Source organism: Sapajus apella, unplaced genomic scaffold (assembly GCF_009761245.1).
Source record: "Sapajus apella isolate SASKATOON/1434 unplaced genomic scaffold, GSC_monkey_1.0 scaffold22, whole genome shotgun sequence".
NCBI lineage: Eukaryota > Metazoa > Chordata > Mammalia > Primates > Cebidae > Sapajus > Sapajus apella.
This window is the reverse complement of record NW_022436962.1, coordinates 21,718,496-21,726,834: the sequence shown is the minus strand read 5'-3', so window position 1 is coordinate 21,726,834 and position 8,339 is coordinate 21,718,496.

The following is an 8,339-nucleotide window of genomic DNA, read 5'->3' as shown; positions in this document are numbered from 1 at the left end:
AAAACTACTACAACATAATAGAGATACTAAGCTTTCTTCAGATGAGAAGCTAAGTTCAGATAAGAACTGAAATTTCAACTGGATAAAAACAATATTGAATATGAATTTCAGTGGAAAAAAGTCACTAGGCATCATGCATTCAGACTTACGTGTCTAAGAATTTCTGTGGAAACCTGTTTCCCACAGTGGAAGCAGGAAGTAAGGAAAAGCTACAAGAGCATCTGTTCTCATGAGATTTTCAGAGTTGAATGACAAATTAAAGGAAGTTTGGATAGTTAAAGTTCAGATAGCAAAGTTCAGATACTTACCTGAATTTTAATGGGAGTTATTAAAACCAAACAGAATACAATATACAGTATCTCCTAAAGATAAAAATGTATTTGAGAGCACTGACCATAATGGTAGTCACATCAAACATGTAGCTACAAACCTACATACTCTAGTGTTCTATGTACTATAGTTGAAATTGAGAAAATACATAGGGTTTTTTTTTTTTTACCATTATTATAGTTATTAGAGGTGAAATTAAATAAGTCACATTAATCTGTGTTTACCTGATATTTAACAAGCCAACATGTTTGTATACTTTTTGGTTGTAAAGTAACATTTCATTAGCTGTAATATAAGTGAAATTTGAAAGTAAGATCAAAGGCATTAAGACAAATGACACCAAAAATAACTTTAAACCTTACAGGTGCACATCAGTAGGGTTTTTATTGTAATACAAAACTATCATAATAGCTTTTTAGGTACCTAAAAAAACTTTTTTTGACCTACAAAAAAACAAGCCCAATGATACAGAGTATAAATTTTATGTTAGATTGCATTTCAATTTTGATGCAGCAGAACAAAATAATTTCTTTCTGTTTATATAATTTTTCACTGAAATCGATCTATATTTCAAAGCAATGAACAGATAATGCACACTCTGGGAAGCAACCCAATGGGTAGAGGACTTAAATCCATGGTGTAAATCAGAATTGGGCATATTTAACTGAATTTTGGTTTGGCTAACACTTTAATCTACTTTAAAATATCTGTATTCAGCAAAATCTGAAATGCATATTGTATAGCCCAACTCTCTCCTTTCTTTTAAACTTACATGCATTTAATAGGACATAGAATCCACGATCCTTATGCTTTCATAGCTAACACATCATCATGCCTCATAAAATCTATGCAATCTTCAGGAAGCCAAATGATCCAAACTTTCTTAAAAAGTGACCCTCATAAGGAATACCCCAAACTGAAACGTTAAGCTCTGAATTTATGAAATGTTCAAACCTAAATTGATTACTGGGGCATTATGTTCCAAGTAATACTCTTTTATCTTGAATTGAAATATGTTACCTAAAGAAGGGACCTCTGGCGGAAACTCAAACCTAAAAAAATGTCCTTCAAAACAGTGCTACACTATTTTTTTTTTTTTTTTTTTGAGGCAGAGTCCTACTCTGTCTCCCAGGCTGGAGTGCAGTGGTACAATCTTGGCTCACTGCAACCGCTGACTTGTGGGTTCAAGCGATTCTCTTGCCTCAGCCTCATGAGTAGCTGGGATTACAGGTCCCCACCACCACATCCAGCTAATTTTTTTTGTATTTTTAGTAGAGACGGAGTTTCCCCACGTTGAGCAGGCTGGTCTCAGACTCCTGACCTCAGGTGATCCGCCTGCCTTGGCCTCCCAAAGTCCTGGGATTACAGGCATGAGCCACTGAGCCCAGCCTTTAGGAAGCTTTTTATCTTGGTTCATAAATAGCTCCTTTCAAATAATGTTATCACAGACAAATTAAAAAATTAGGATTATAGTCAATGACATGATTCTGTTCTAAGGGAAAAGTCTTTAGTACATTTTAGTTTATCCATGAGAAGTCAGGGAAGGGCTAATGCTCCACTTCCTCACTGTTCTAGTGAACCTTTCATCTCAAAAGATCTTAGGGAAAGAGGGTGTAATAGGAAATGTTAAGAGAAAATACGGAAAAGAAAAAGATTGCAAACAGGAAGCTGTGGAAATCAGCTAAGAAAAGAAAATAAGGCTGTGGATTTAACTAATTAATGACATTTTTCTATGATTCTTTTTTAAGTACTTATTTGGAAGTGTAGGTTAAAAAAGTGTGAGAGCTCTAGAGGCTCAAGAAAGGAATTGAGGACATTACAAATAATTTGTGAGCATTTGTGTTGAAGCTTTGAAATATCTTTGAGCAATGACAAGAAGCTTGCTGTTAAACCTGCACTTTGAGTAGTTATATAGCTGTATAAAATCATGACCTTGGTCTTTGATTTTACTGAGCATACATCTCTGAGGATTAAAGAGTAGGAGATGGTCACCAATATAAATACGGGTTAGCCAAAAGCCTCAGTTTCATATTTCTTCTAAATTACTACAAATACTCTGATTAAGTCTTCACAACTAGGTAGCACTGTAATAATCAGCAATGAAACTTTGTTGTTATTGATAATATTTATGAGAAATACTGTAAAATAACTACCATACTCTCCCAATTCTTTCTTTAAACAACTAATCTGTTTAGTTGTTATTATTATTATTATTATTGTTATTTGGAGAAGGAGTCATACTCTGCCCCTCAGACTGGAGTGCAGTGGCGCAATCTCGGCTCACTGCAACGGCTGCTTTCTGGGTTCAGGTCATTCTCCTACTTCAGCCTACGCTGCCATGCCTGGCTAATTTTTTTGTATTTTAATGGAGACGGGGTTTCACCGTATTCTCCAGACTGGTCTTGAACTTATGAGCTCAGTCAATCTGCCCACCTCGGCTTCCCAAAGTGCTAGGATTACAGGTGTGAGCCACAGCGCCCGGCCTTAGTTATTTCTGTAATGTAGTTAGTCATATACAGATAAAATATGCTTAAAGGATGAGAAGCTATAGAAAATTAGGTGGTCTACAAAATTTAAGAAGACAAATAGGTATCATTTGAAGGAGAAACAATGATTTAAAAACTAGTTGAAATAGCTCTAAACAAACCCCCACAAATCTACCTGCTTGACACTCAAATTTCCAAAAGGAGCACTCAGGTCAATTTTCAATTCAATTTTGCAAAATTCTGATACAATATCTTGCTTAATCTTTTCATTGTGGAAATTACTACTGTTATATGTACATATTTTACTGTTTTAAGTCATTAATTTGTCAGTTATACATTCACATAATATGAAGGATCAAATAATTTTACTAGCTTTGTTAAGAAAAAAGCAGCTGCCCAAACTCACTCTCCTTGCTCTAATTTTCTCTTTCCAAAAATAATCATCTTAGTTTTTTAGGTAATTCTTTTGTCATTTAGCCTATATCTTTTTTCATAGCTGGGACTATAGGTACATGCCACTAATTTTAAACTGTTTGCAGAGATGGAGTCTTGTTTTGTTGCCCAGGCTGGTCTTGAACTCCTGGGCTCAAATGATTCTCCTGCCTCAGCCTCCCAAAGTGCTGAAATTACAGGTATGAGCCACTACTCCCGGCCAGCAATATATCTTTAAGGAATATATACACTCTTGATTTTTAAATTATTTAATCACCTATTGTATTCCCATGATTAAAAAATTAAAAATCAAGGGGCTAGGTATGGATGACTATTTTTCAGTTTGCTGAAATAATACTGCACGCCAAAGACCCCATAAATATCATGGTTATATAAACAAATGTTTATTTCTTGATTATAACTCTACAGATTGGTGTGAGCAGCTCTGCTTCAGGATGTGGAGTTATTTTCAGATCTGCTCCACGGATCATTCTGGAGCTAGTGAACTACCCAGGGAAAGCTCTGCTTATGAGGAAATACATGTGACAGTCAAGTCAAACCACACAGGTGCCTCTGCTCACATTGCTTCTATGCATGTTATTGGCCAAAGCACGTGATATGCCCAAGTCTGCATCAAAGGGGCCAGGCAACAAGAAAAGTGAGTATTTGCTGAATACTAATATAATCTACTGCAGAAGACCCATTTCCCTATCCTCTTGTTTTCATTATACTAATATAATTTTAGTGAGACCAGTATTATATACATTTTATGACTATGTAAATATCGTGACTGTTTCATAGCTATACCACTTAGTATACTTTGAGTATTGTCTTTTGTGTACAGATTGTTTTTCTTTTATAATTATTACATTCTTTTTCATTTGCTTATTTTAATGTATTTTTAAATTGCTAAATCATTCTCATACACCCCACAAATTGTCCATATCTTTTTGCAGTACACTCAGATAAATCAGTGATTCTACCAACTTAATCTTAGAGTTTTCTGATCTGCTCCACCATGGGCTAGTTGTCCTCAATCTGTTCTGGTACACCAGCTGTCGCCTGTCATCTTCAGCACTCCCCTAGGATTTTCTTTGACTCTTTCTTCTGAAGTGGATCTTCCATTTCCTGTATCCATACATTCCTCCTTCTTGGTTTACAATATCATTTAGTAGATAACATTCTCTGGTAAATTCATGAGGAAAGGTGCAATGGAGATGCACTTTTGAGACTCAACTTGTTAAAATATATCTTTATTTTACCATCACATGTAATTTTTAGCTAAGCTGAGTCTAGATTTCTAGAGCAGAAATTATTTTCCTTCAGCGTTTTGAAAACCTCTCTCAATCATCTCTAGTTTTAGTAATGTTGATGAAAATTTTAAAAAATAGTTAGATTCCTAGTATTTTGAGAACTATATTATCCAATTTCAATACATAATCTCAGAGAACCTTCTCTTTGCTCCCAATGTCATGAAAATTTATAATGTACCTGAGCATGGGCCTTTCAATTTGAAATTTTATTCCTTGACTCTGAAAAAAATCCCTTGAATTCTTGCATCGATAATGAGGCTACCAAGCAGGTTTCTCTATCCATTGTCTCTGGCTGGTGTGCTCTGGTCTGATCTTTAAGTTTTCTCTTATTTTTCACCTCTGTCTTTTTGCTCTACATTTTGTGAATATCTTCACTTGTATCTTTCCTCTGTTTTGAACCATTTTCCCTAATTCACTGTCAAATTTTACTTTCTAAAAGTTTTTAATATTTTGTTCTTTGACAGTTCCTTTTCATATTCACGTATTTTTTTATTTTTTATTATTTCTCTGAATACTATATTTTCCCCTTATCTCCCTGAGAATGTATTTATGCTTCAGAGCCTTTATTCTAAAAATTAATATATATTAATAATTCTCACATCATAAAATTCACAGTTTAAAAGTGTGCACTTCAGTGATTTCTAGTATATTCACAAGATGGTGCAAACATTACCAACTCCAGAAGATTTTTGTGAACCCAAAAAGAAACTGTGTTATCAGTCACACCCCATTCCTATTTCCTGAGTTGCTGGCAAATAATTTCCTATCTCTATAAATTTTTCTATTCTACACATTTATTATCAATAGAATCATACAAAATGTGGCCTTTTTTATTTGGATACTTTCACCTAAACTAATATTTTTGAGGTTCATCCAAGTCATAGCATATGTTAGTACTGTATTTTATTTTTGTGATCAAATAATGTTCCATTGCATGGATAAACAGTCAAGCATCATTTACTAATGAGATGCTTTGAAAAATGCATTATTATATGATTTTGTTGTCCTGTGACATCATAAAGTGTAGTTACACAAACCTAGATGGTATAGCTTACTATACACATAGGTTGTATGGTATAGCCCATTGCTTCTAAGCTACAAATTCATACAGCATGTTATGGAACTGAATACTTGACGCAAATGTAACATATTGGTAAGTATTTGTGTATGTAAACATAGAAAAGGTATGGTAAAACTACAGTATAAAAGATAAAAAATGATACCTGCATAAGGCACTTACCTTACGGAGCTTACAGGACTGGAAATTGGTCTGGGTGGGTCAGTGAGTGAGTGGTGACTGAATGTGAAGGTCTGTGGCATTACTAAATACCACTGTAGGCTTTATAAACACTGTACACTTAGGCTGCACTAAATTTATTTTAAAAATTTTAATTTTGTCAATAGTGAATTAATCTTAGCTTACTATAACTTTTTAGCTAATTTTGTAGAACTTTTTGACTTCTTTATAATTACAGTTAGCTTGAAAACACTATAGAGATGTACAAAAATATTCTTTCTTTACATTTTTATTCTGTACGCTTTTTTCTATTTTTAAATTAATTTTATTTTTTTACTTTTAAACTTTTTGTCGAAAATGAAGACACAAACACACACATTGGCCTAGGCCTACACAGGGTCAGGATCATCAGTTTCACTGTCTTCCACCTCCACATCTTGTCCACATCTTCCAAGACCACTGGAAGGTCTTGAGGGGCAGTCCCCTGGAACTGTCATCTCCTGTGGTAACAGTGTCTCCTGGATACCTCCTGAAGGACCTACCTGAGCCTATTTTACATTAGATTTTTTTTTATAAGGAGAAAGAGTACTCTTTAAAATAATGGTAAAAGTATTATGATAGTAAACACATAAACCAGTAACATAGTTATTATCATTATCAAGTGTTATAGAAAATGCATAATTATATATGCTAGACTTTTGTATGACTGGCAGCACAATAGGTTTCTTTACACCAGTGTCACTACAAATGTATGAGTAATGCATTGCACTATGTTACAACAGCTACAGTGTCACTAGGCAATAGGAATTTTTCAGCTCCATTGTAATCTTATGGTACTACTCTCACATATGTGGTCTGTCATTCATAGGAACATTTGATGTTTCATGACATCTAATGTTCATGACTGTATCACTTTTATTTATTTATCAATTGATAGTGGAATTACTTGTACTTTTTATCTATTATAAACACTGCTGTTTATTGTCTATTATAAACATTCATGTACAAGTTTGTATATTAATATATGTTTTTAATTTTCTTGGATATATACCTAAAAAGTGAAATTGCTGTTCTACATGGTAACTCTACATTTAACTTTTTGAGGAACTGACAAACTGTTCTCCAAAGGTTGCACCATTTTTCATTCCTACTAGCAATGCACGAGGATTCTAATTTCATCACAATTTCACCATTTAAAAAAAACTTATAGACATTTTACTGGGTGAAGTATTTCGTATTGGCTTTGATTTGCATTTTCCTAATGAATAATAAAGTTGATCATCTTTTTTATGTTTATTATTATTATTATTATTATTATTTTTGAGACAGAGTTTCGCTCTTGTTACCCAGGCTGGAGTGCAATGGCGCGATCTCGGCTCACCGCAACCTCCGCCTCCTGGGTTCAGGCAATTCTCCTGCCTCAGCCTCCTGAGTAGCTGGGATTACAGGCACGCGCCACCATGCCCAACTAATTTTTTGTATTTTTAGTAGAGACGGGGTTTCACCATGTTGACCAGGATGGTCTCGATCTGTTGACCTCGTGATCCACCCGCCTCGGCCTCCCAAAGTCCTGGGATTACAGGCGTGAGCCACCACGCCCGGCCTGTGTTTATTATTTTTATATGTTTAGAGAAATGTTTATTCAGATTCCCTTGCCCATTTTAAAATGGATTATTTGTTTTTTTTTAAATTGTTGAGTTATATAGAGTTCTTTATGTATTCTGGATATTAATCCCTTATCAGGTATATGATTTACAAATATTTTCTCCTACTTGGTGGGTTTTTGTACTTTCTTAATAGTGTCATTTGAAGAACAAATGTTTTAGATTTGAAATCCAGTTTATCTATATTTTATTTTGTTGGCTGTGCTGTTTGTGTTATGCCCATGAAATAATTGCCAAATCCAATGACATGAATATTTTCCTCATTGTTTTTTGCTAAGAGTTATACAGTTTTAATTAATAGTCTTAAGACTCTGATTTATATGAAGTTAATTTTTGTATATGTTGTGAGGTATGCACTCAAATTCATTTATTTTCATGTGGATATTCAGTTGTCCCCAAACAATTTGTTGAACAAACTATTCTCTTCTGATTAAATGGCCTTAGCACCCTTGTCAAAACTAAATTATACGTGTTTATTTGTAGACTTTGAGTTCCATCTTATTAAGTGATATGTCTATCTTTATGTCAGTATCACACTGTCTTAATTACTGTAGCTTTGTATGATAGTGTGATTCTGTCATAAAGATAGGATGTGTCTATCTTTATAATAGAGGCATATTCCATCTTTATAACAGTATCATACTGTCTTAATTACTGTAGTTGCGTTGTAGGTTTTGAAATTAATATGAGTTCTCTAACACATTTTTTTCCTTAAGATGTTTTGGATATTTTGGGACTCTTGCAGTTCCATATAGATTAGGATCAACTTTTCCATTTCAGTGAATAATACAGATGGAATTTTGATAGGGATTGCATTGAATCTGTAGATTAATTTGAGAAATAGTGCCATCTTAACAATATTTTATCTTCAAATCTA